This window comes from Erpetoichthys calabaricus, chromosome 11 (assembly GCF_900747795.2).
Source record: "Erpetoichthys calabaricus chromosome 11, fErpCal1.3, whole genome shotgun sequence".
In the NCBI taxonomy this organism is placed as follows: domain Eukaryota; kingdom Metazoa; phylum Chordata; class Cladistia; order Polypteriformes; family Polypteridae; genus Erpetoichthys; species Erpetoichthys calabaricus.
The window spans coordinates 29,533,508-29,558,324 of record NC_041404.2 but is presented as its reverse complement, the minus strand read 5'-3'; the positions used below and the strand labels follow the sequence as shown (position 1 = coordinate 29,558,324).

Sequence of the window (24,817 nt, the reverse complement as noted above, 5' to 3'; positions counted from 1 at the left end):
TGTTGGTACATTTTGTGTCTTAATATTGTTTGGTTGCTAATTAAGGAAAAAAGAAATAATTAAGGGGGCTGAGTCTTAAGTTGTGCATTAATTAAAATTAAGGCAAAGAGTTAATTAGCAGCAAAATCTGGTCACTAATTAAGAAATGGGTTAGAATGAAAACCTGCAGCCACAGTAACTCTCCAAGGCTGGAGTTGGAGACCCCTGCTTTAGAGTCTACCTATGGGCCATATTTACATAGGCTTTCTCAATGTACCTCTGTCTTCCTCTTAAACCCCGAAGATAAGCAGGTTAGGTTCATCAGTGACCCAATATACTGCAAGTGAGTGTAGGTATTTTTGAGTGAGCGTGTCCTACAATGGCCTGACACCCCATTCACAAATCACCTTATCTCTGCTTTTTTTTCCTCTTGGTTCACTAAGCCCTGATCCATTACTGCTTCTAGGTACAGCCTAATACTTCTACAGGAGTTTCCCATTGCAATGAATAATTTAATGTAAGGTGTCATAAAGTGGTCCTGCGGTGGGTTGGCACCCTGCCCGGGATTGGTTCCTGCCTTGTGCCCTGTGTTGGCTGGGATTGGCTCCAGCAGACCCCCGTGACCCTGTGTTTGGATTCAGTGGGTTGGAAAATGGATGGATGGATGTCATAAAGCGAGCAGCACGATGGCGCAGTGGTAGCGCTGCTGCCTCGCAGTTAGGAGACCCGGGTTCGCTTCCCGGGTCCTCCCTGCATGGAGTTTGCATGTTCTCCCTGTGTCTGCGTGGGTTTCCTCCAGCGCTCCGGTTTCCTCCCACAGTCCAAAGACATGCAAGTTAGGTGGATTGGCGATTCTAAATTGGCCCTAGTGTGTGCTTGGTGTGTGGGTGTGTTTGTGTGTGTCCTGCGGTGGGTTGGCACCCTGCCTGGGATTGGTTCCTGCCTTGTGCCCTGTGTTGGCTGGATTGGCTCCAGCAGACCCCCGTGACCCTGTGTTTCGGATTCGGCAGGTTGGAAAATGGATGGATGGATGGATGTCATAAAGCTCCATGTCCACAGTGTAACACCCCTTGTTAGGAACATAGGATCACTACGTGTTTCTTTCCTGGTATACTTATACAGCTTTATTGAAAATTAAATGTCAATCCACTTTGAGAACAAACTCATCCTCAACAAAGTCAACAGTCTTTGTCTGAAAACTCCTTTCTCATCTCCTTGCATTTTTCATCAACCGAGTTAGTTGCAGATGTACACAAGGGAGGCCAAATCCCTGAAACTCGTGGTTTGAAGCTGTTTTCTGGATAAGCCTAAAGTCAACAACATGACTTAAACTGAACTATAATTTGTATTTTTTTTTCATTTTCCTGGCAAGAGAAATAAATAAAAAAATCCCACACATTGTGAATTAGCTAAAAAGGAAACAGATTCGGGTGTGGAATTTTCAACAAGGAAGGCACACGCTGACAGTTGTGTCTATTTTCAGCTAACTGGCAGCATCAACTTGTAACATCATCTCATTCGCCATAGGACTGTGGGACAGCATTCTTCTACCTGCTCTCAGATGTTAATTCACAAGAGGAACAGCGCTCGTCTTGTTTTCAGCTACTGTATAATGTTAACCAGCAAGACGGAAGCAAGATTTGCCTTTGAAAAGATGAATGACAAACTTGGGTTCTGGGAAAACTTGATCTTACCTATTTTATAATTAATTACAGTATGTACTTATGTAAGTTTGTAACTCTAGTTGTGGATCTCCAAGGCCTATAAGCATTTGTATTTACTGTGTGGTAACACTTGGTACTATAAAAAAGCATTTATTACTCATTTACTCTTTTGTAACAAGACCTTAACAAACGCATCTTTTGGTCTTTATAACACTAATATAACGTCAATAGACCGGTTATTCATCTCTTTGCAGTATGGCATGTTGACATGATGGTCAAATTACCTGTTAATATGAAGGTTTCACAGGTCGTATACTAAATATGTAATTTCAACAGAAACATGTCTCAGTAAAGACAGCTCAGACCACCCAAAGTGAAGTTTTATTAGTAGATCATTAGTAGATCATATTGCAGAAATGAATAAACACTTTACTGATGCTTTATAAGTGCTATGACGGCCAAAAGAAGCCTTGTTAAGGTCTTATTACATAATAGTAAATGAGAAATAGATGCATTTATTTGCACCTAAACTAAAGTGTTACCGCATTTACTGTATATATTATACTTGTGATACTTTTGTTGATCACATAAAAAATCTTGATAATTGTATTATGTTTTCTTTGCTTTTATTCTGGGAATTCTGTGGCTTTTAACTCTCAGAATTACTCATCAAGTCATTAAGCCCTTATCATTAAGTTGATGGGTAAAAATGACAAAGATAAATAACAGCCATCATCAGATGTTCACTTTATAGCCACCATCCATTTCAGTTATGCCATTTGTGGAATCTGCTCATGTGTTCTTATCTTTAAAATCAACTTGTTAACCCTAAATGGTCATACAAATATGGTCCTCTTAAAACGAAAATGTTAATTAAGACGTTAAGGCAGGATCAATGTTTTATTAATGCTTTTGTATTCTAACATAATATTTTCAAACCTGCTTAATCAAACTCAGTGTCCTGGTAGAGGGTTCAACAGCATTGAGGGCAAAGCTGGTTAGATGTCAGTCCAAATTTATCTAACTGTAGGTGAGAAAAGGGCAGAAAGAATGTTTGAAATAAACAAGGGGAACAAAAAGAGAAAGGGCATTGTGAAAATGATGTGCAACAGTCAAAACTGAGAGATCCAAAGTACCAAAATAACTAAGTCCAATATGCAAGCCAAAATGAAAGTCAAAAAACACATGCAAGTCTTGTTACCTAAAGATCTCACTTGTGCTAGCCAATACCGCAAACAATGTTTGTTACTGAGTCCAGAATATTGGACACTGACTGTACAGCACCACCACCTTAAATACCTGCCAGAAGAGGATGTCTCAAGATGCAGCATTGACATGGTTGCAACTGAGTCCTGTTTCTGTCAATAAAAGACAAAATGATGATGCCTATGGTAAACAAAAAAGCATTAAAAATGCATAATACCAAATAAATGGAACCAAACAAGTCATTTGGTACAAGAATAAAATAAAAAATATAAAGCCAGAAGCATTACAGTGCCTGTTTTCTACAATTGGGGAAAAGTGCAAGGTACCAGTGTCTGAGTGGGTAGTCATTATCACCTGGCACATATAATGACATAATTGCTGTTTCAATGAATAGTACAGGCCATATGAAAAACTGAGTTTTCAGCCAGTAATGTTACTGACAAGCCAGTCATCATGTACAGCATCACAAGAAAGTCATCTGCCAATGCTACTTTGCCTCAAAATAAATGAATCACAGGTTGACCCAGGCCAGTGAGCCACAATGTTTGTCAGTCTCATCTTGCATCACAGATGATTTGTCCATTAATAAGAGTGTCAATGCTTATGATTAACAAAAGAAGCTTCATTCCCGCTATGTGGCCTTATTACAACATGAGTGCAGTCAATTCAGAAAAGCTTACACTTGCCTTTTTATGTTGCCAATTTTTACATTTTTTTCAGGCACTGTGTGACTTTGTGAACTTGACCTTTCGAGTTTCTCCGACACGCTATGTCACTCGATCAACTTCCTTTTGTTGTTTATACCACTGTTTAAACCAACAAATAGTACGTTTTTCCTTGCCTCCACTTGGTATTCGCTGAAATTCTTCTATTTTCCCTTGTGCTTTTGCCATTATCTTTTCACAGAAGGCTGATCTTAAGGGCTATTTATATTGATTTGCATATTCAAAGAGGCGTAATTCTGGGAGGAGTTGGGGCGGGACAGCAGGTGCGTGCACGTGCGTTACTTTTCACACTGACCAGGATTTATAAAGCGGAAGAACGTGGAAGTTGGTGTTCACACAGATTTATGCATCTGGATTATTTTGTGTGTACGAACATTTGCGCTTTTGTACTTACGCCATGTTATAGTGTGAGTTCTATGCACAGCGTTATACATGAGGCCCCAGGTCATTGATACGAATAATTGTGCATGTGCGTTGTCATTTAGCTGGTTTGACTGGATTTCCCTACAAGAAGGAGGATGTCATTTCCCAGTTTCTCTAAAATGTTGAGTATGCATGGGTCAGAGATACCATAAATATATAAAGTATTCACAGCGCATCACTTTTTTCACATTTTGTTATGTTACAGCCTTATTCCAAAATGGATTAAATTCATTTTTTTCCTCAGAATTCTACACACAATACCCTATAATGACAACGTGAAAAAAGTTTACTTGAGGTTTTTGCAAATTTATCTATATATATAATTCACTAAGCCGCCGACAAGTAGCCACCCATGGAAAGCACGAACCGACAAGTAGCCACCCATGGAAAGCACGCAAGATAGCCACGCCCACCGTATATAATTCACTAAGCCGCCGACAAGTAGCCACCCATGGAAAGCACGCAAGACAGCCACACCCACCAACTCTAAGACCATTGGATACGACGACAACTCGCAGAGCCACGCCCACCAACTCGGACGCAGCAAATCACAACACCGGGCGTCATTCACGTTCGTCTCTGCTAGACTCCACATGCACCTCTGAGCCACGTTGACTTTTCATTAGTCAACCTCAGTAGAACCTCGGTTCACACAGAGGCAGCGCGAGAGAGAGCCGCGCACACACACAGGCAGTGCGAGAGAGAGAGCCGCGCACACACACAGGCAGCGCCAGAGAGAGACAGACGCACACACACAGGCAGAGCGAGAGAGAGAGCCGCGCACACACACAGGCAGCACCAGAGAGAGACAGAGGCACACACACAGGCAGCGCAAGAGAGAGCCGTGCACACACACAGGCAGCGCCAGAGAGAGACAGAGGCACACACACAGGCAGCGCTAGAGAGAGACAGAGGCACACACACAGGCAGCGCGAGAGAGAGATGTGCACACACACAGGCAGTGCCAGAGAGAGACAGAGGCACACACAGGCAGCGCGAGAGAGAGCCGTGCACACACACAGGCAGCGCCAGAGAGAGACAGAGGCACACACACAGGCAGCGCGAGAGACAGCCGTGCACACACACAGGCAGCGCCAGAAAGAAACAGAGGCACACACACAGGCAGCGCTAGAGAGAGACAGAGGCACACACACAGGCAGCGCAAGAGAGAGACGCGCACACACACACAGGCAGTGCCAGAGAGAGACAGACGCACACACACAGGCAGCGCAAGAGAGGGGGGGGCTGGACTCATAAGGTAGGAAGGCAGTTAAAGAATGCACTGGGCTTGATTTTGTTTTCACTTCTGTTTACAGCGATCAGTTCGTAGTGTGCATTGTTGCAATGTTACTTTTCTTTTTGGTTTATTAAATTACGGATTTTTTCAAATGTTCATTTTTTTCCCTGTGCTTAAAACTCATTAAAAAAAAAGTGTTTTTAGCCAGCAGTTGGTAGCGCTATAGTGCAAACTATTGCAGTGTTAGTTTTCTCTGTTGTTCAAGGTTTTCTCAGTGTTATTCAATGTTTTTACATTTAGTTTACTATTACGCTGTGCATTCTATGGTTTAATTAACTATATTTGTGCTTAAAAACTTAAAATATATATTTACATACAGTTTGTACAGTCTGGAACGGATTAATTGTATTTACATACAATCCTATGGGAGAAATTGCTTCGGTTCACGACCAAATCGGTTTTGGAACGAATTATGGTTGTGAACCAAAGGTTCCACTGTATTCTTTTCGGTTATGACACACAATCGCGTCCACCATCGCAAACTGTTTTACACGCCATGGTCTTAGAGTTGGTGAGCGGGTCTCCGTGAGTTTCTCTTGCGAGCGGGCACATGACCAGGTGGTGTGTAAGCTTTGAGAACGAGGGTGGACGCGGCAGGACTATCTAAGAAGAGGCATGTTTGTCGCGGATGTGAATCGCTGTATGCAGCGTGTAAAACAGTTTCCGAGGGGTATCCCATGGTCTTAGAGTTGGTGGGCGGGTCTCTGTCAGTTGCTCTTGCGACCGGGCACATGACCAGGCAGTGTGTATGCTTCGAGTGCGAGGGTGGACGTGACAAGACCATCTAAGAAAATCATGTCGCGGTTGTGAATCGCTGTATGCAGCGTGTAAAACAGTTTGTTTGTCGCGGTTGTGAATCGCTGTATGCAGCGTGTAAAACAGTTTGTTTGTCGCAGATGTGAATCGCTGTATGCAGCGTGTAAAACAGTTTGTGAGGGGTATTCCATGGTCTTAGCAGTGTCTATACTTCGATGTGAATCGCTGTATGCAGCGTGTAAAACGCTGTATTGTATGTTGCCCTCTCCAGAGTTACATCTTTTCATTCACCTACAGTCGTATCCTCAAACCAACCCCATTTGGACAACTGTGTCTTTCAGGAAGTGTTCCCCCATCAATACATAATTATGCGGCTTATGCTACACCACGGGTTGGCTAGTTAAAAATAAAAAAACTGAGAAATCACATGTACATAAGTATTCACAGCCTTTGCTCAAAACTTTGTTGCTGCACCTTTGGCAGCAATTACAGCCTCAAGTCTTTTTGAATATGATGCCACAAGCTTGGCACACCTATCCTTGGCCAGTTTCGCCCATTCCTCTTTGCAGCACCTTTCAAGCTCCATCACGTTGGATGGGAAGCGTCGGTACGCAGCCATTTTAAGATCTCTCCAGAGATGTTCAATCGGATTCAAGTCTGGGCTCTGGCTAGGCCACTCAAGGACATTCACAGAGTTGTCCTGAAGCCACTCCTTTGATATCTTGGCTTTGTGCTTAGGGTAGTTGTCCTGATGACAGATGAACCGTCGCCCCAGTTTGAGGTCAAGAGCGCTCTGGAGCAGGTTTTCATTCAGGATGTCTCTGTACATTGCTGCAGTCATCTTTCCCTTTATCCTGACTAGTCTCCCAGTCCCTGCCACTGAAAAACATCCCCACAGCATGATGCTGCCACCACCATGCTTCACTGTAGGGATGGTATTGGCCTGGTGATGAGCGGTGCCTGGTTTCCTCCAAACGTGACACCTGGCATTCACACCAAAGAGTTCAATCTTTGTCTCATCAGACCAGAGAATTTTCTTTCTCATGGTCTGAGAGTCCTTCAGGTGCCTTTTGGCAAACTCCAGGTGGGCTGCCATGTGCCTTTTAGTAAGGAGTGGCTTCCGTCTGGCCACTCTACCATACAGGCCTGATTGGTGGGATTGCTGCAGAGATGGTTGTCCTTCTGGAAGGTTCGCCTCTCTCCACAGAGGACCTCTGGAGCTCTGACAGAGTGACCATTGGGTTCTTGGTCACCTCCCTGACTAAGGCCCTTCTCCCCAGATCGCTCAGTTTAGATGGCCGGCCAGCTCTAGGAAGAGTCCTGGTGGTTTCGAACTACTTCCACTTACGGATGATGGAGGCCACTGTGCTCATTGGGACCTTCAAAGCAGCAGAAATTTTTCTGTAACCTTCCCCAGATTTGTGCCTCTTGACAATCCTGTCTCGGAGGTCTACAGACAATTCCTTTGACTTCATGCTTGGTTTGTGCTCTGACATGAACTGTCAACTGTGGGACCTTATATAGACAGGTGTGTGCCTTTCCAAATCATGTCTAATCAACTGAATTTCCCACAGGTGGACTCCAATTAAGCTGCAGAAACATCTCAAGGATGATCAGGCGAAATAGGATGCACCTGAGCTCAATTTTGAGCTTCATGGCAAAGGCTGTGAATACTTATGTACATGTGCTTTCTCAATTTTTTTATTTTTAATAAATTTGCAAAAATCTCAAGTAAACTTCTTTCATGTTGTCATTATGGGGTGTTGTGTGTAGAATTCTTAGGAAAAAATTTAATTTAATCCATTTTGGAATAAGGCTGTAACATAACAAAATGTGGAAAAAGTGATGCGCTGTGAATACTTTCCGGATGCACTGTATGTTTTCCCATCAGGTTTTCTTTCATTTATCCCGATTTTGGTGTGAAAAGTTGTGTAGGCACAAAAAGTGGCCTGAAAAGTATGTTTGCAAGTTTTATAAATTTAACCCCTGGTGAGTGTTGTGGCTCTCCTCTGTGAAGAAATCTGCAGACAAGTTTGCATGGGTTAGGTGGTCATGAGAGAATGAAGGAAAAAAGCTCCTGTGAAAGGATCAGTCTGCAAAATGGGATAATTTTGTTTGATGACCTGTGAGAGGGATAGAGTGTAAGAGTGACATGAGAGGACTACATGGATTTGGGTTTCATTATTGGATCTCCTCTTAGAGTTTATGTTAGGAGGCATACTCTTGGCTTGATTGAAGGCCTTGTTCATAATATGAGAAGGGTATTGAAGGTTATTCAGTGGTTGGTGTTGCTTTCTAAAAGCTCCTGGAACCTGGGCTTAAAACCTGATGTTGCCATAAGTAAATTTAAAGCATATTATAAATTCCAGAAAATTTACTGAAACTAATTTGGCCATGGTGATGACACTTCATTTAAATGAGGGTCCAAAACAATTAGAGTAATCCATGTCACTCAAGGGTCCTTCTTTAATTTTTCTTCTTCCACTGCTGCTCTGTCCAGGGTTGAATATTACTTTGTGTAACGTGCACCTAGGATAGACTGCCCCACTCCACCAAATGACCCTGAATTGGACTGAGCAGATTTGAGAAGGAATAGATGATTTTTTCTCCTTTCTCTTCCATTTATTCTGGGTGTAGTTATTTCATCATCTGGTCAAGAACAGGTTCACTTCATTTGTTTTACCATAACATTTAAGGCCTCCATGTAACTAGACATGTGCCACCTAATAACATTTGGCAGTAGCGACTGCTGCTCGACTCACTTTGAGCTGAAAGCACACTGTGGTAGTCCTTCAGCCAAGTGGCCAGCATAGCGCCAGTGTTAATTTCAGAGAGGATGTGGTACTAAACCACAGTTTTGCTAAAATCCCTATGAGGTCTAATTGCAATGAAGTGTTACCAAGTAGAATTTAGAAGAGATTTGAATTGTGAGCAAGCAAGAATTTCCAGTAAATGTAAAAACAATTTTTCTCAAAATAAGTTAATTTATATTAATTAACATAATTTAAACATAGTTTGTACTAGTTTTGTACTTATAGTCAATTATATTTTTCCTTACAACAATGCTGAGCTTAATTTCTTTATTTAATACTTAAATAAATAGTTCATTGGTTGAATGCTCACATTTTCTTTGATATAAGTATGCAAATAAAACTGACAACCAATATTAACTTGAGTGTTTCAATGTTAAGTCCAATGGCTACGACAATGTGCGCTGTATCCACCAGTAGAAGATGGAAGACAGGGGCTTATTAATGTGTGCAGCTTGACAGAATGCTTTTCAGATACAAGCACTCCAAAAGCTACTGTATGGTTCAATGGCTCTGTCCTGGAAGTCACTGGCTTGTGTTTTTCTAGGAAGAGTGGATTCATTGCAACGTGACATGGTGGTCTTTTTAATGGCTGATTGGCCATTCTGTTTTTAACATTGCTTTTTTCAGTTACAGCTTGTTGAGGCTGTGGAATCTGCAGGAGTCCCGTATTAACTGGAGATCAGTCACTCTTTTTTAGGCTCTAGAGAATGCAGTTTTGCAGGCTTTGCTGGAACCAGGTCCGCCAGGGTTTAACAACTGTTGATTGATTTAGTTAGATGGTGCTTCAGGAAAAACCCAGTATCGAGCGTGTGTGCTGACATGCTACTGGACAAACTGACCAAAAACTCTATACTTGGAGAGAGAATGACCCCTGCCTGGAAAAGTTTCTTTAAGCCACTATTTATTAAAAGGAATGGTGATCTGCAATGGTGTGTCACTCCATGGCATTGCTGTTGTTAATGATTATGTCTTCACTCAATCTAGTCCTTCAGCTTCTGACAAATTCCCATTTTGTAAGGACAGAGAAACAACTTTTCATGGATATAATTTTTATTTTTGAATGGTGCCAGTTTTAGGTTTTTTTATACAGTATCTATTTTTTAATGTTCTTAATCTGTTCTTAATAATTATGGATTTATTTATGATGGTGATGTAACTGATGTTATAAAACATGTAGGTGAGCTGCCTCGCAGTTAGGAGATCTGGGTTCGCTTCCCGGGTCCTCCCTGCGTGGAGTTTGCATGTTCTCCTCGTGTCTGCGTGGGTTTCATCCCACAGTCCAAAGACATGCAGGTTAGGTGGATTGGCAATTCTAAATTGGCCCTAGTGTATGCTTGGTGTGTGGGTGTGTTTGTGTGAGTCCTGCGGTGGGTTGGCACCCTGCCCGGGATTGGTTCCTGCCTTGTGCCCTGTGTTGGCTGGGATTGGCTCCAGCAGACCCCTGTGACCCTGTGTTTGGATTCAGCGGGTTGGAAAATGGATGGATGGATAGATAGACAGATTTTTGTCCCCAAGGGGAAATTACAATTTTCAAGAAGTTCAAGAAAATATATAAATATTATAATAAACAAACAAAACTAAAAAATTACATCAGATAAAGAACTGTGAGCTGATTATACCTGGATTACATTTTTATAAACTGATCTGTCTTTTGGATACTTTTGAAATGGTTGCATCATCAATAAGGAAATTTGCACAATTACTGAAGGTAAACGTGCTTTTCTTATCTAAGATTTGACATGAAATTTGTATTTATGGTTGTCTAATTTGTGCTTGTTTGGTATTACTGTATTTATCATAGAATATCATAAATTGACTTTTGATTAACAAAGTTAATCTTCTTTTAGTCAACTCTTTCTCTATGACTGTGTAGATTTTCCCCAAGAACAGTGGGTTTCTACTATACCTCAGATATGTCCATGTTATGTTCTCTGGTTCATAGGCAACTATTTCGAAGTTCTGTATTTGGTGAGTGTGAGTGTATGTGTGGTGGATTTAGGGCTAATTTTGGTCCAATGTTCCCGTTAGGCCCCTTCAATTCTGAACCGAAATAACTTGATTCAGTAAATGATAGATGGATGGGTGTTAACCTAGCATTGACAGCATGCATGTGTATGTGATTGTTCCTTGCAATGGACTAGTGACTCACGCAGGCTTGAGCTCTACTCTGTGCCTCATGCTGCATTTATGCATAAATATAATTTAGAGTAAACGGGTTGAGAAAATGAATGAATGAATGGCAATCCACTATATACTGTTTAGTACATAAAAAAGTCATAAAACAAACAAATTAAACTTTCTTTCTTTCTTTCTTTCTCTTTCTTTCTTTCTTTCTTTCTTTCTTTCTTTCTTTCTTTCTTTCTTTCTTTCTTTCTTTCTTTCTTTTTCCTCTAAAGTACTCTCTGTCTGTAAAGAAGCCTTTCTTAGAAACCATCTGCTACTAAAGCCACATCTGTGTATTAAAAATAGTAGTATAAATACAGAACTGTACAACTGACCCTTTATCCCAATGACATCTCATATATGCTAGCCTCTTTCAATGCATTTCTGTACCAAAGACATTTCTATTTTTTGTTCAGTTTCCAGTTGTGTATAATTTATATACATAACGACTCAATATTTATTTATTTGCCTCTCTGCCCCACACACTTAATAGAAAGACACTGTTGAGCAAACAATGGTGCCATTTATCCCTCTAAGGGTTCAGTTACACTGTAGCTCTCTGTCTGGAAGCTGACCAGTTAAAGAAAATAGAGTGAGCTTTTCAGAATGACCGAAATTGCTCTAAGCAAAGAATTGAGAAGCAGTAATTTTCAAGAAACTGCTCGCTTGGAATGAGCATCTGAAGTTTGGCTGTATGGAGGACCCTAATGGATCTGTGCAGATCGCGGAGCTAAAACATTCCATCCGAGGCTTCTCAAAAGCACTCTGGCCACACCATAAAAAAGATATTTCCTTATATGTGGCTGTATCATTCTTTTCCATCTTTTTTTTAGTCATAGCCAACAGAAGACAAAAACACCCATGCTAAAGACTTGGTCAATACAGACTAAAGTTAAAGTGACTCTCAGAAACTTCTAGATGGGGTTATAAGGAAGGTCAATGACTGCTTTTGATTTAATGTCTTCTCTGTCTATCTGTTTACTGAACCTGCTTAATTCAACTATACAGTATGGTCACTGGAGTGGAAAACTAGTCTATTACAGGATATACTCATTAATAGAGCCACATTCACATATGTGGGCTATTTTAGATTTATGAACCACACCAATCTGAAACCTGTCTGAGATACAGGAGGAAAATGGAAGAAACCCAAACAGACACGTACAGTAAGTACACTCAAATGGTATCTGTGTTGAGTTTCAAACCCAGTCACCAGGAGCAGTGAAACAACAGTCCTAAACACTGCACTATCATTCTGCCCTTTATGCCATTTATTGACATAAAAATGCACTGATTTAATTTTCTGGAGTGGTGTGGTGGTGTAGTGGTTAGTATTGACGCTTCACCGATGCAGCATACTGGGTTTGATTTCCATGACTGGACTTTGTGTACAGTTTGCATACTCTTCTGCTGTACTTAACTTGTACATAACTTTTCTTCTGGGTTCCCTGGTTTTCCTCTCACATCCCTAAAATCTTGCAGGTTAAGATTACTGGCAATTCCAAGCTGGTCCTAGGAGGGAGCCCTAAAATGGACTGTAGGAGTTTATTTCACAGTTTAGGTCAATTCAGGGTAAGGGGCAGTTGATCAATGCTAGCTCAAAGGAAAATGTCTTGTATTAAATACTACTAACCATGTCAAGGACTCTGCTAACAATAGATGCTGTGCATACTGCGACTTGATTTTCTAGAACAGAGATGTTGATATTTGGCAAGATCTTTTCAGCATATTACTTGAGGAACTTAGCAGTAACTCTAGTAGCACATACACTGTGTATTACTTCAGCATCTATTTCCCAGATTCTTTAAATCTCATTAGTGCTCTTTATGTTCTTCTTTTGGACCGATAAACAGTCTGACAGCATTGATATATCTACTAGGTAAGTTTTATTAGTTGATGGGTTGATATAGATTACATCTGGCTGGCTGGCATTAACCATGACATAGGTTTGCACAGGGATCTTCCAGAATTTTATGCTCCTCCATGTTCCCTCTCCATCACTGCCTTGGCACTTGGAAATTATTGTCATTGACTAGGGTCTAGAGAATATATTTTAGCAAATTATTGTGACATCATAGAAAAGTAAGCACTGGTCAATGTTTCACAAGCACTGAAAATGCAATGAACGGTCTCATCACATTTTTTTTAAATAGATGATACAAAGCATTTTCTCCAGGATGTTAGTGTTACTATTGTTATATAATAATAATAATATTACATTATCTCTGGCAGATGCCTATATCCAAGGTGACATACAAGATATTCAAACTTCATGATAAAGATGTATAATATGGGTAAGCTATGTATCATTTGGAGGTCACATTTCAGGAAAAAGAAATACAGTCTGGTAATCTAAGTACACAGTGTGTATGCTGTAAATTACAATGTGTTTACTTAATGGCTTTAAACATGGCTTAGATGGCTTCAGACATAAAATGAGGTACATCTCTCCAATACATATAGACTATTTTAAATTGTTTTGATAATCTCGTCTCTCTATTTTTGAGCCTCTTCTGAATGTTGCAATAATACAGGACCAGAGGAAACTGAAGTCTACTCAGCATTAAACCATCATACACCAATACACTCAAGACAGAACAATTATATTTCTCTCTCTGCTCGCATGCAGTGGTTACTGACCACCCCATTCATTGTTTCAGGTTCCATGCCTCAACAAGAGCCTTGGAATTTCACACCACATGGAGAGAAAAAAACACAAAGGCGCACACACACACACACACGTATGCACACATTAAACATTTGCCTCCTTTCAGATTCCAGCTGCTCTGGATGAAGGATTACTTTTTATTTGTAGGATGGGTGTTAAACCTGCATTATGAACCCTAACCATTCATTCCTTAAGCATGCAATCATTTCTTCCCATTCCTGGGTTTATGTGGCAAAGTGGCATACAGTAATGCAGTTTACTTGATGAAACTGTTTTTTTTTTTCATTTTGTAACTTATTTGTTATTAGACTCTAAATCAAAATATTGAGGATTCCAATCTGTTTGATAAAAATCTGTCATAGTAAGAGCTCTGGGAAGAAATGATTTTTAATCTGCTTTGTTCACAAGTCACAGTCAAATGAATATATAGATAATGTGAAACACACATTTTGTGCTTTACATTGTTTAATTTTTTTCTTAGCGGGACAACTTGCTTATTATCTCACTTCAGCAGAGCTTCCTGTATTAAAAGAACTTAGTTACAAAAGCAAGTCTCCTATTATCTAAATATCTACTATCATTGTGAAGCCTCTGAAATGCCTGGTTCTGATCTTTATAGTCACTTGTAAGTGGCAATAATTTCATGGGTGTGATTAATTACTTCTCAATGGGATGACTTCATTTCAGTTTTCTCTTGTGATTTGCCCAAGAGGAACATGGAAATTTTGATGGTGACATATTTATGCTGACCATGGTGACAAACGCCATATTTATCTTCAATTCACTGGTTCACTATCAATTACAGAGCAATCTTGAAAAGCCTGCTGGTCACACTTTAAATTCTGCAATCAAATATCCAGATAAGCTTTTTATTCTGGAAAGCAGCCAAGATTCTCTTCTTTATAAGAATATAAGAAAGCCAAGATAGGTAGTGTACATTAGGCTCATGGAGTAGTGTCCTGGTTATATAACAGTCTACTCATTACAGCACGACAATCCCATGAACTGATGAGATGCAAAGGAAAAAACTTGGGACATTTGTCACAAAAAGAAGATTTTTAGTTAAGGTTCAGTCAGATACCTGTAGCCTACTATCACAGCACTACTTCGGTTTCCATGATATAAAACTGAACCAAATGCATAATGTTCCCTGGCCTCTAATAAACATAGGAAATATGACACAAATATAAGGAAAGCATCAGATGGGGCAACAGTGCACTTCATGTCTCTTGTCATTCAGCAATTGTTTCACATTATTTTGTGCTCACACACATCACAAGTCCTTTGAATAAAACTCCAATTATTTCTTACTACTTAGGTGTGGCACAATGATGTATTGCTTACTGCTTCTGCCTTACAGCTCCTCAGAAAAGGGTTCAAATCTTAGCCCAGTCACAATCTCTGTGGTTATGGCATGCCGATCAGGTGTTTACTTTGTTGTATTTTTATTTTCAGGCATTCTGCTCTCTCCATCCCAGAATCATGCATTTTTCGTTGTTTGATGATTCTGTTGACCCATTGTGAATGACTATGGGCATATGGATGTGTGCTATGATGGACTGGCTACCCATTACTAGCTTGGATCTGATGTTTCCGAGATTATGTGTATTTCAGGATAACAGCATTTTGAAAAAAAGGCAACATTATTATAAATTAGGTACAAAATTTAAAATTGCTCCTGCCTCAAAGTTTCCCATACAGAAAAAAAATTATAACCATGCAGCTTTATTATTATTATTATTTTTTTTTTTTTTACAAAATAACATAAATTCTCAAGTCCACTTAATACAGGTTCACTTGATAGAGGCTAACATACCCTCTACACTGGGTGCAATGCAGGAAACAGCCCTAAAATTTGGAATTGCCAGTCAACCTAAACTGCTCATCTTTGGGGATGTAGAGGAAATCAGAACTACCTGGAGGAAAACTCAACTCTATATCACTCCATTTCCATGCAAGAACTAAGTTGGAAACACAGAAAGAACCATAAGATGTAAAACAAGGAAGTACACTCTTCACCCTTTTCAGTATAGAACCTAGAGTCTAAAGGAGGAAATGTCTCAGAGGGAACAGTAACTTCCAAGGAGCTGAGGTTACGACCAGAAACTGGAACCTCCCCTTATAGGTTATGCAACTAAAAGTCACAAAAAAGACACAAGAACAGACAGAAATAGTTTTCCTAATTGTGGCAGCGTCAAGTAAGGAACTCTGACTAAGAGACTGGACAGGTGTAAAGATTAAAAATATAAGAGTGCCCCATCTCTACTAAGCACCCATTTAAAGTAATAAATGATTATATTCTTTTTTAAAAGTACATCTCTAGATAGATAGAAATGGCAACAAAAAGGATGGACACTTGCTTGGTTCATCCTAAAGGAATGAGCACCACAATATAAGGTTTCTCACCAAAAAGCCAAATACCTAACTGATAAGTTCTGTTAATAGTTATACTGTAATTGGAAATAAAGTTACTCTGCTGTGGATCACCAGGTTCTCACAATAAATAAATTCAGTAGCACCTGCTTGCTTTAATTAATGGTTGCTTTATTTTATTGTGCTCACAAGGAGGAATAATTTTTACGAGACACTTCTCTTTCAAAATACAGTGGGTTTTGCATTTAGCCAGTTTTCCCAATACTCGTTCTGAGGATGGTGAGACTGAATCGTACAAGACGCACTGCTTCATGGAGTGCCTGGTGTCCTAAAGCACCATTACTAGGATTTGCAAAACTGTTTTGTTGTTCGAGTTCTCCGGGAAATGAAGTTTTGTCCAATTCTCATGGACTCATTTGAGATATTTTATTGACCACAAACTTTAGACTCAAGTGTAAAATTGAAGCACAGTTGATTTAATTTGGCTTTTTTGACACTCGGGTTACGTCAGGGAGCGTGCACTGGTACAAACTCACCACACGACAAAACAGCTCAGGCAATGCAGGTAATGTGCCTCATCTGGGACTGTAAGCAACTGCTTGTTCACAACAAAGTCAAAAAAGTGCAATCCAAGGATTTTCCTAATAGACACAGCACCAAAGGAGTTCACTCTTCATCTCAGGTCACTGGATAGCATTCATGTCTTGCAACCATATAGCAAAACAGGGTTCTAAAGACTTGGACCTTCGTCCTTTTGCAAATATATCAGGAGTGCCCCATACCCCTTTCCAACAACCTCATGAGGTTCTGCCTCTACTCCGCACAGCACTCACAGAACCAGTATACAGGCTGGTCAGCAACTTTGGAGGGAACCTGCAAAGTCTCAGTATGTCCCACAGGGCAGATCAAACAACTGAGTCGAACACTTTACGAAAATTGAGAGAGGCTGCAAAGGAACTCTGTCGATGTGCACATTTGCACTCCATGAGGACCCTCAATGCCAGGATGCAGTCGATGGTAGACTTCTTATGTGTAAAACCAGACTGCTCTGGTCACTGGTAGGTGAACGATCACGGATCCTATTGAGGATGACCTTAGCAAGGACCTTACTCAGCACAGACAGCAGTGTTATCCCCCTGTAGCTGCCGCAATCCAGGTGATTACCCTTCAATTTTCAGATAGGGACAACAAGTCCTGTTTTCTAGTCAGTTGGGATGATGCCCATCTCCCAAATGGAAGCAAAGATTGCTTGCAATGCAAGGAGCATACCCTTACCACCATCCTGGAAAAGTTCACCCCGATTACCACAGATCCTTGCAGCCTTCCCTACCCTCAAGCTGGTACACATCCTGTGCAATCTCAGTGAAACTGGGAGGTTCACAGCTAATTGGAAGATCAGCCACAAGAACTGTGGACCCAAAGATGTTCAACGTCCTAGCCAGAGATTCAGCTTTAGACAGCTGCTCAAAGTAGCCAGACCAGTGGGCCAAAGCTGCAGTGTCATTCATAAGGACCACTAAATCACCTGCCTTGACTGCGACTCTCCAAGGAACAAATTTGGATGTGCGTAATGCTTCGATTCCTCTGTAAGCAGGATATGGGTCACTAGACTACAGATGGTGGTCACTTGCTCTCAGATTCCTCTAACAAGCGCCTCCTTTAATGCCCTCAAATCCCTCGGAGCTGTCCTTCTCAGTTTCAGGTACAGACCGGAGTTGCCATCAAGCCGCGCATTGCTACTCCTCTCAAAGATATCCAGGGTGCCTTGTGAGATGAACCAATTCCTTCTGGGAACACCGGCAACACCAACACAAACATCAGCAACCATCAGGGTGTTGTCACGGAAGGTCTCCCACATCACATTAGGATCGACAGTCACACCCACAAACTGCATGCAAACTCTTTAGAAACAGGCTGATCTTGGAGTCTGGCCAGGTCCAGCCTCATTCTCATAGTAGGTGGTAGCCTACTGGACCTAAGCTAGATCTTCAGATTAGCAACAACAAGTCTGTGGTCAGAATTCACAAACTGGGCACTTCTGTAGATCCTGTGGTTTAAAAACAACAACATTAATGTCCTGGAGTGGCTGGGTCACAGTCCAGATCTGAACCCAGTTGAGAATTTATGGCTGGACATGAAAAAGCTGTTTACTCATGCTCCCCATGCATTCCGACAGAGCTTGAGTAGCTTAGCAAAGAAATCTGGGGAGAAAAATTGCAGTGTTAAGTGGGTGAATACTAAAGTAATCAATTATTTTTTGTTTTAAATTTGAAATTTATTTAGACCCACTTTGTATAAATTTGTTTTTCGTTTGACATTAAAGAGCCACTTTCTGTTGATCAATGTCAAAGTTGAATTCATTGTGATTCAATGTTGTATAACAGAAAAATGTATATATATTTATAAATATATATATACAGTATATGTATATATATATATATATATATATATATATATATATATATATATATATATATACACAGAAAGAGAGGGAGAGAGATAGAGAATACACACCAGAGAAGCCCATTGTATAATACAAAAGCACTCAAAAGAGAACGGTTAGCTAAAAAAAAAGTTTTAAGTGCCAGCATTCTTTACAAAACTTGAAGTGATGCCAAATGAGTGGCAGTTTCAGCTCTGAGGTGTAACTGCATGTCAGACCTTGTCAGCTTAATCCTCCTCATGTGGCAGCCCAACACTGCTCGCCAGCAGCGGAGCTTTGGGATATATTTGGGGTGGGTGGTGAAGGAGGTTTCTTCTAAAGTTACATGGAGTTTCTCATCACCTTTTTTATAAAACAGCTCGGATGAAGGGAGGGGATGTATGTGTCTGTATCGGCTCGTGCTCTCTTTTTTATTTCAGGAATTTCTACGGGATTTTAAAGGTTCGATGAGCGATTTGCCACAAGCTCCAGCACAACTCTCCCTTTCCCCTTTTGTATAACTGTCATAAAGACTTACTGTTGACAGTCCTGCAGCAAAGTGGAAGAAGAGGGCTTTCACGGAAGCATCTGTATTGTTCACTGAGCAGTGTTTTGAAATGCAGAGGAATTGAGTTATTTGTCTTCAAGGCTGATCGGCAATGAAAAGTGTGCCACCTGGGTTACTGATATGGGGCATCCCTCTTAATAGAAAAGGAAAGCTTCTATAGTCAAGACAAACTAGATGCACATTTTATGGAATACTGATTCCTTAATCAGCTTCTTTGTTTTCAGATTCACATATTTAAGTATGCTTATTGGTGGCATTGTAGTGCTGTGGTTGACTATACTGCCGTTTGGTTCAATTTGTGGCCTAATCACCATCTGTATATAGTTCTTACATTTTCTGTTTGTTTGTGTTCATTTTATGTTAGAGGTATGAATGTGCCCTGTGAAAAACTGAAATGGATTAAACAAGATTAACAATAAATTAGTAGACTGGGAATTCCCCCTTTATGACAACAGTGTTCATTAAGTTAAGCAGTGGATAGGGGAGCTTTGGGGATCTTCAGCTCCTCAAAACTGTTCTGATATGCTTATTAAATTCCTTACCATGGTGTGGGTTGATGCCAAATCTGTAATTTGTACTGAAACATAAGCTTATCTACTTTACCTTATCAAAACAACTTTTTTTTTCCTTGGTGGTAATAGTCCTTTCAAATCAAGTGCCAAGAAAATTTATTCACATAAATACTGTATTATTAGTCACTCCAGAAAGTAATATTTTATTATTTATTGCAATTTCAAATGTGAGAGTGTTTTCTGGAGAACACTTAACATGCTGTTTTACACGATTTGCTATGATTAAACTGCAGCATTACTTACTATAATTAAGGAAAAAACATCCAGACATTTTCTGGATATACTTTAGGCTTTGTTTGCTTTTGGGGTTCATCCTGGCAGGACAAAATGAAACTATAAAATCAGGAAGGCATCATTTAACTTAACATGTATGTCTTTGTGATGTTGAAGAATACCTCCAAACCAACAAATTCAGACAATAAAAACTGGCCAAGCCTATGTGGGCAAGACATTCTCCTCTGACTTTGACTTATATGTTACATTTACAATAAGCAATTTCTGAGGGCAGCACATGACCCTTTTAGCACTCATTTACTGTTTTATTTTGCAAACCAACCTATTCTAATTCTAGGTTCTAGGGGCCTGAAGATATGTTGGCGTTACTTGATGCACAGTAAACACCAACACTGGATGGGATGCCTGTCCCTTTCAAGACTTATTCACTCTCACATTCAATAATCACCTATACTGAGTCAATGTTGAGTCAACCTAAACTTCATGCTGTCGTCTCAGCAGTCCAGTGTAGTGGCTAAGACATTGAAATACAAACCCAAAGTACAATTCTTGTCTCTGACTCACTGTGTGACCCTGAGTATGTCACTTAACCTGCTTGTTCTTTAATTGTAAAAAATGCTCTATGTACAAACCTATAGGGTGGTCCAGATCTAATTATGCAATTTTCATTACGCTATAACTTATTAAGTTTATTACATAGAGAATTCACAGCACCTGCCCTGCACATAGAGATTTCACTTAAAATTCTTTTTGTTGCTGATAGATGGCAGCACCTGCCCTGCATTCCAAAATGGCGGGGAGACAGTTGCATAATTACATCTGGACCACCCTGCATAAATCACATTGGATTATGGATTCAACCAAATCTATAAATAATTAAATAATGTGTGAGGAAACCAGAGAACCTGCACAAAACTGACATGTAAATGAGGAGAAAATACAAACACCATACTGATCAGAACTCTGAAGCTTTGAACTTCAGCACTAACCACTGTACCACATTTTCTCAGCCCTAACAGTTTATTATAACTGGAAATCAGAAAATAGGCCGATTTTTACATAACTAACACGCACAGAAAAATAATAATATTGGCTTAAATTACTTTAAAAAAGACATTTTCTTCACTCGTATCAAACATTTTATGTGTTTGTTATAGATTTGAGGTTGCTGAATCCATATCTGACATAATTTCTCTTATCATTTCCAGTTTTTGAGAGATGAAAGTTTAAAATGAAACAAACACTATTTTAGAGGAAAAATTCTAATATTTTTAAAACTAGTTTATACTTCATAAAATGATAAACTACACAATTATTTGTTTCAAATATACAGTAACTATAACAGAAATTAGTCATGTGGTGTTTTTTTTTTCTCTTATAATACACTGAAGGTGTTTCTTGGTGGAATGACCATCAGATGCCTACTAACATTGACCCACTCCACTTTCCACTCTAATATCTCTCCATCTGAGCAATGTCCTGTTGGATTCTCTCCCTATTTTCAACCAAATGAGAATGTAGGAAATGGATTTTTAAAGACACGTTGCACCCAATGTAATCCGTCCAGCATGTTGCTAGCTAAGAAAAGAGAAACTCCTCAAGTAGTTCCTCTGCCATTTTGTTCTAAAGAAAATTGTGGCACATGCTTGTATTTTACATAATGGAATGCTGTGTATTTTTTTTTATCTCGTCAGGACAATGAATGGATCAACCTAACCTCACATATTTCTGGAACCATTTTAACAACAGCTTTCTCTCATCTGGACTATAAAAAGGGCATCTTTCTAATTTTGTAAATATAAATTCTTAGCCATTTTAAAGGAATAAGAATAGAGAAAATGTAGCAAATATTTGATTTTGCATTGTTTCCACCTTAACTAACATTAAAAATGAGAAAAATTGCTATTTTTCAGCTTAAAATATACTTTAAATAATATTCAAGGAATGAAAAATACTCATGCCATAAAACAAATGTAATGTGTTTTAAACAATTAACTTTTTTTTTTCAAAGTAGTGTTTGTTACTGAATCCAATATCTCACAGAGGATTTTGGTGCAGACCAGCGTTATATGTACCTCACCTAGTGTGAGATTTGATTTTTTAATGAGAATATATTTGAATGGTCTGTTCTAAAGACGTTAAAAAATATCATCTACAAAATGTTCAATTCTTTGTATGTTCAAAGAAAAAATTAATAGCAAAAATAGTCAATGACCTTCGTTTTGTACTTATGCCCTCTGAACCCTCATTTGGAGCCATTTCACAGGTCATTAAAAGTGATAATGACTCATAATTTCTGAAAATACACCACATAGACATCTTGCACCTCAGGCGAAGCTCTAGAGCAGAGTTTGGTACAACTGCCATTCTCCTCAGAGAGTAATTGCATGTCAGTCACCCTTCTGCCTGCAGCACTCCACTTTGGGTGAAAAGGCCAGGTCTGAGCTACAAAGAATTGTAATTTCTCTATACAGCTGGGATGGCCAATAAAATGCATAAAGCTCTACCAAAAAAGAAGCATTCAATTCTGCTCTTATGTGCTCACAATTTTGAAAGTCTCATTAACTACTGGAGCTGCACTGCTGTAACACAGTGTGTCTTAATTTATATTGCAGCTGTAATTAAAGAATCTGTAATTTAATCATCATTAAAAATAAATTATCCAATTTCCTGAATTTATCTGTTTTTCAGAATCTGTAGAGTAAATGGACCACATCTTGATTTTCAGATCACTGCTCTGTTGACACTGTTACCACCTGTCACTCATATCAGCCTACAGGGGAAATACCTGCAGAAAGTAAAGGTAGCAATTAAAGTGAACGGAATCCCATGGGTCCCGAACTGAGACATACTCAGGCACGTCCATGTGTTCGCTCATGCACATGTGCCTCATTTACACTGCCTATTCTGGCAGCAGTGGACACAAGGCCAGCACCAGCCCTGGATCTGGACTCAGCACACTGCAGGGCACACTTACTCACATACTCATACTTATTGAAATCTGTCTATTTTACAGTGAAGCACTTTTAAATATGAAAAATATCTTTCATCAGTGAAACTGAAAAACAGGAGGGTCAAGGAAATGTGTAATGCAGCAAAGACTTTTACAGCCCCAGCTGACCACTTGTGTCTGTTCATTATGTTAAGGGCCTATATTGGCTTTAAGTGTTTGATAATATTACTGATATCAGCTGCTTAATAAGAGACAAAATATCATGGCCTTGTATTGTGTTGCTAGGATTTAAATGAATAAGAGGTGTTTATGAGTGAATGATATGGAACATGTGAACCTGAGGTTTGTTGTTGATGTTAAGCGTACTTGATGCCAAAGATGACTTCCCTTCAGCAAACTTTACTATACAGCTTTTGTATAAAAATGTACATATGCAATTAGCTTTAATTAATTTGAACATTTGGGGATTATGTCTCACAAATCATAAAGAAACAGCAATTAAAATGAGTAGAAGATAAAATAAGAAGCAAATATGAGGTCATTCTACATAAAATGGGAAGCAATGTGGAAGAAAATTGAAAAACAAAATGGTTATATTGTTTTTCTGCCATTTTGCACTGGAAAAAATGAGTAAAAAACTTAACAATTACAAGAGGCATTATACTCAAACTGTATAAAATGACACTAAGGCCAAATCTGGTATACTTTTGCCAGAATACAAAGAAACATTTTAACTTCAGGCAAGGAGAAGAGTATCGTGGGAGTAAAGTGAATGTTCTACTTTAACATGAACTGGGAATCATCATTTTCTTTCTTTTTCTGGTGATCTAATTTATCATCATCATTATTTTCTTTCGTCCAAAGACATGCAGGTTAGGTGCATTGGAGATCCTAAATTGTCCCTAGTGTGTGTTTGGTGTGTGGGCGTGTGTGTGTGTGCATGCCCTGCAGTGGGCTGGCGCCCTGCCCAGGGTTTGTTTCCTGTCTTGCGCCCCGTGTTGGCTGGGATTGGCTCCAGCAGACCCCCGTGACCCTGTAGTTAGGATATAGCGGGTTGGATAATGGATGGATGGATTATTTTCTTTCATCTCTTAGTGATAGTTGCGGTACAAATGTAGTGCCATGTAGTGGCGACTTTCTCCAGAGATTTATGGGTTATATCCAGACACTTCCAGGACATTCAAACAATGTGCCCCTAAACACCCCCCATCTCTAACTGGCCAACTATCTATTTCACCCCTTCACCACCTGACAGTGGTGAAGTGTACTCGTGCAATAGTGGCTGCTGTTGCGTCATCCAGGTGATGCTATACATTGGTAGTGCATGAGTAGCTAGAGTGCTTTGAGTAGCTAGAAACACATTACATAAATAAAATTAATTATTATTTTACTATTTTGGCAGAAATACATAACATTTACAGGATCCTCCTATGCCAAAAATGCAGTTCAAAGGAAAAGATACTATACTGCTTAAAGGTGTAAAGAAATACTTTAGAGTGAGGAGGGAGTGGAAGATCAGAATAGAAGTCTAAAAAAATGGACAAAGTGCATTCTTAAATAATGGACAAAAAAATCTAACAATGAAGTCAAAACAATAGAACTGTAGATTGGAAAAACAGAGAAAAAGAGTCTTTAACCAGGAATACCTTAAGTATGAAAACATGCGCAAAGCCTTTGAATATCTGCAATCTCAGATGATCAAGGAGTGTATGGCATGGAGCTGTGATGAAGTAATTTGCTGCACACTCCCAACTGATTTTCAACACTGTCATTTTGTGGTAGCAACATCACAAAATGGTGGCATCCATAGAAAACTCACAATATTTTTACCTATAGTAAAACAAAACAAAAATAAAAACAAATGCCATAAAACAGTTTGTAAATATCAAAAAATCCTAAAAATAAGTTACTCATAGCAAGGAAAAAATCTGAAAACATTATCCATTCATAACAGATGCATTGCTACAACTTATAATTCTTTCTAACATTATACATAATTCA

The 24,817-nt window shown here is 39.4% G+C and overlaps 1 protein-coding gene across 1 annotated transcript in view; it reads left to right on the top strand.

Annotated features, from left to right (window-relative positions):
* The window catches only part of LOC127529636 (uncharacterized), a 171,990-nt gene that overhangs the window by 123,318 nt on the left and 23,855 nt on the right, over positions 1 to 24,817 (top strand). The window lies entirely within an intron of this gene.